A 5,238-nucleotide genomic window follows, 5' to 3' on the forward strand; every position below is an offset into this window, starting at 1 on the left:
AAACAAACCAAATAATTTTACGGACGTTACTCATAATTTATCCTTTCCTACATTGGTATAAAAAAGTAATAAATACTGCAGAACTAAGAGTAATCCGCAGTAAAAAGTCTTGTTTTTAACGGACTGATTTTCACTGGTAGTAATAAAAGTATCAGAAACTAAAGAACAGTAGATTTATGACATAAAGCTAAAAAAGAGCTAATATTCCGTGCATGGCTCTCAAATTATCACCCTTCTTTCTGCTCATGGCTCATAAAACACCGTATTCAAGTCAAGAATGATACAATAAATATTTATTTATGAGTCTTTGTGAACTATTTCGCTCAAAAATATTTAATAAATTATGTGCACGGCAGACTGTTACTTGGCGAGATATACTTTTTTCTAAAATATTTGAGAAAAAAATCGAGTGTAAACAAGAGATCCTTGATTTACTATGAAATAGACTGAGAGAACGTTAAAAAACATGACAAATCTGTTAAGAATTTTTTGTATCACCGTTGAGAATTTGTTTTCGTGCATAATTATTATGCAAATAATAACAATGAAACCTATATAAATTTAATGTTTATTATATTCCTTCACACGTTTAAAGGCTTTACGTTTCAGATATGTAACTTTTATGTCTCTACTTATCTAGTGCAAGGAACCCGAAACCGAATATTTTCTCTGAAATTTTGATTTCACAAGTTTCAAAAAGTATTTTAAGGATGTGCTGAATGTGAATACCAAAAGCAATAAAATGAACGACGAGATAAACTATAACAACGAAAAAAACCGTTAAGTTCTAGAAAATTCGAAATTTTGTAATAAAAAGGAGAGGATCTAAAACAGGTAATCGTTTCATCTGTTAACACTTGGTTTGCTTTCGCTCAAGTTGATGCAGCGTGAAGTATAAGTAAACAGATCGCAGGATTGTTACACGAAAAGGAAAATTCAGTTTAATCTTCTCATTCGACCTCTTTTCATGTTATTACAAGTTGAGTATTCGAAGGTGGATAAGTCGATCGATTAATTCCAAGGCCATGTCTCGTGCTGTTACTACAAGACAGGACAATTTTGTCATATTTCCTGTTGCACAGCGTGTTTGAGTGAGAGCTACATTCTCCTGTAGCCCTAGCGGCTGTTTTGTATTCCCAGGCGCACGCAAAGTATTTATACACGTGAAGAACTTACTCGTTTCCTCAGGCAGTCTATCAGGAAAATCTAACAATAACAAAAAGAATACCTTGAAGAAAATAAAACTAATCTACTTGTAAAACAGTTCATTAAATTTCGAATATATTTCGGACTTATTGAAAACAGTTCTATTAGACAAAAACAGGATTATTAATTCAGTGTTTTTACACGTGTGTAATTATTTCATTTTATACACCATTTATTAATAACTTAAGCTTTCTTCAGTCGTAACAGCAATAATCATATACCTTTTCACAAAACGAATAATTCGTGTTGCATAGCAACATTAAACTCTAATCATCAACTAAATTACTAAGTGCTTTCGCTCCACAGGTTTTACATATAACTAGTTGTACAAAAATCGATATTAGTTGTCTTTAAAACATTTTAAAATAGCTTAAGTAATATTATTTGGAAACTAATTAGCATTAGGGAATAAAAACAATGTCGTCGTTGCCGAAGTGCTGGTTTATACGATATCTCCAATGTTGAAGAGAAGCATATGAAAAATGTTCTATCATCTCGAAGATGACGAGCGAATTTCTAAATTTAGCCGCATCTTGTTGAAGTTTAAAAAAAACATTCTAAAATGTGCGTCAGACATGTGTTACCTTTATGAACTAACTCCCAACATAAACCAGGTATATGCTAAGTGTATTAATTCCGTTATAATTAGTATCTTATGGAAATGTTATTGATTTCAGGTTGAATAGAAATCAATACTTTTTTCACATCTTTTTAACTTCTCCTCAATCACTGACATTTTCTACAGTATGTTTATCAGTGATGCCGTTTACTTTCATATGATGGCAAAATTGCACCTTTTTTAAAAAATAATTTGATAAGCACTGGGAAATCAAAATATGTTTAGGACATTGCATAATAGAAACTCCCCATACTCGAGTGGCAACAATTAATAGAAATTCTCCAAACTCAGGTAGCAACAACAAAGATAATACTTCATAGACAATAGAAACTTCTCATACTCCAGTAGCAACAACCAATAAAAGCTCTCCATACTCCAGTAGCAACAACCAATAGAAACTTCTCATACTCCAGTAGCAACAACCAATAAAAACTCTCCATACTCCAGTAGCAACAACCAATAGAAATTTCTCATACTCCAGTAGCAACAACAATGATAACGCTTCAACAACGTACTGACAATAGAAACTCTCCATACTCGAGTAGCAACAACACTGATAATACTTCATCAACGTACTGACAATAGAAACTCTCCATACTCGAGTAGCAACAACCAGTAAAAACTCTCCATACTCGAGTAGCAACAACACTGATAATACTTCATCAACGTACTGACAATAGAAACTCTCCATACTCGAGTAGCAACAACACTGATGATACTTCATCAACGTACTGACAATAGAAACTCTCCATACTCAAGTAGCAACAACCAGTAAAAACTCTCCATACTCGAGTAGCAACAACACTGATAATACTTCATCAACGTACTGACAATAGAAACTCTCCATACTCGAGTAGCAACAACCAGTAAAAACTCTCCATGCTCGAGTACCAACAACCAAGATCGCACTTCACAGACGTACCGAAATCACATTAATTTATGTTATCTATCTTATAAATGGATAATATATAATCCACGTGGAGAATTAGTTGTTTGATACAATTTTAACAATTAAAGAAAATGTTTTCTCAAAAAAGGAAGTGAATGTAGGAATGGCTAATATCAATCCTTCAAAAATAATGCAAACAAAACAGTAGGGATAGCATTTGCATCACCCCTACAGGCACACAGTGTAGTAGAACTTTAACAGATAAAAATAGGATAAATTAAACTCAGTTGTGATTGAATAGTTATATATATTGCTATATGATAATTCTTCGTACAAATGGAAAAAGGACGTCATCCCTTTCGTTGCAGAGATGGTATAGAAACGAGTCGAAACTAAGTTCGAAAGAGGGGACATCTAGCGGCACTACAAAAATTTATATTTTCAATTAAGTATGGATCTTCCAGAAAACAAAACAAAAAACTATTAAACATATTCATTACTCATTCTCATTCAGATAAACATTATAGCATGATAATATTTCTTAATAAACAGTAATATTTCAACTTAAAATACTGATACATAAAAGTACAAAACCAATTTCAAGAGTAACCTGAATAGTAAATACTGCAAATAAAAGTTTCATTAAGCACTTGCAAACGAAAACACAAGCAAGTAGAATGATCATTTGAGGACAGTAATATATTAACTGTGTTATTAATAGTCACATAACATATTCATCGATCTGCAATAACATGCATATAAAATAAAAAAAGTACAACGTGGTTAAACAAATGAAGAGGAAACATACAGGTGTTTACGAATGGTTTTATGATCTTTCTTCCGAGTTCAAAATATGTTAAAACTGAAAGCATCTTGCTGAATCCTTTATGTTCATAGTTCGTCTAATATATAACTGTAATAACTCTAATGTCACTTCTATTTAGCAAAATTACGTTCCCGTTAAGAATAGGCGCCTTTAAGCATTCAAGAGTTTCGAGCAGAACCGACAAAAATGTTTTAAATTCTTGGAATTTTAGCATTTGGTATTAATGTATATACAGTGAAAACAGCAAACACACTGTTTCTAACCATACTTTCTAAACTCTAGCCTCGAGATTATCCAGCCACAAAATTCTGATAAAAGAAAGCTGTTTCTGTTCATAATTTCAAAATCTTAACCTAGGGATAACAAATTACAAAATTTTGATCAAAGAATACCTATTTATTTCAAGTGAGTGACTGTTTAGTTTCATTTGTAAATTAAGCCTATTGCTTGGTGAACTTGTAGAATTTGTGGCAGAGGAAATAAAACGCTTTCTATTTGTTAAGTGAACTGGACTTTGTATTATTTTACAGTATACTCAAAAAGAAACTTCTCAACGATAGAAACCGCTACAACACATATTCTTCATATGATAATCGAATTTGTAAATTTCAAAACAGTCGAAGATTATACACATTTTTAGCTATTTCTAAGGTGTTTTAAAATTAAACTGATATTGATTTGAAGCCAAATTTTCAGTTTATTGATTTTCAACAGAATCTACGAATTTACTGCTCATGAATATCAAAAGTCACAAAAGCTTGACTTCAAAAACTAAGCCTCAATATTAAAGCAAACTATTCCACCAATTTGCTAAAAAAAGATGTTGTTTTGGAAATTTTTCGTGCAAAGCTACACTAGGGTTATCTTCGCTTAGCCATCTCTAATTATGAACTGATAATCTAGAAGGAAAGCAGTCAACAAAACCTACAGCCAACTATTGGGCTATAGTAGGATTTCAACACTACTCGTTATAGTACATTCAACGCTCCAAAGTGCGAGGCAATATTTTGAGCTACATTTCATAGTCTCGGCACGATATATACAAGGCCACGCCCGGCCTTATAAAAAAGATGTAACATTTATTCTATGATAAATCAATAATAAAGTTATATACGTCGTATTTACTAAATAACATCATACAATTGATGACGTAAATGTTGCTATGTCTGGTTTTGATGTATAGTCCCTTACTCATCACTAATAACATAAATTACCTTAGATGCTCAAATAACATGTGATATCATCACCTTTAATTATCTGTTATTATTCAGCGGACTAACAGGTTATGAATGAGAAGGAAATTCACAAGTAAATAAACAGTCAGTTACTGCCCAGTCTTTCGTATTTTAGCCGGCCTGATGAGCCCTGCGGGAATGCTTCATCGGCACTGGATATGACAGATATAGTGTGGTTGACATATTATTATGTTTTCTACTTTGTTTTCATTCATAAGTTGTTAGAATGATTACGCATTAATATTGATTGTAGTTTAATTTAAAATAAATTAACAATAAATAAGTCAAGATAAATTGGACAATATTTAGCTACCAGATAGAGCTTCAACTATAGTGTTTGATAATACCAAACTACATTTGAACAATAATAATAATAACCAGTGGTGGGATTCAGCCGGTTCGTGCGAACCTGTTCTTAGAATTTAACGACCTCCACGAACCGGTTGTTAACAATCGTATGTAC

This window comes from Limulus polyphemus, unplaced genomic scaffold (assembly GCF_000517525.1).
Source record: "Limulus polyphemus unplaced genomic scaffold, Limulus_polyphemus-2.1.2 Scaffold1, whole genome shotgun sequence".
Lineage (NCBI taxonomy): Eukaryota > Metazoa > Arthropoda > Merostomata > Xiphosura > Limulidae > Limulus > Limulus polyphemus.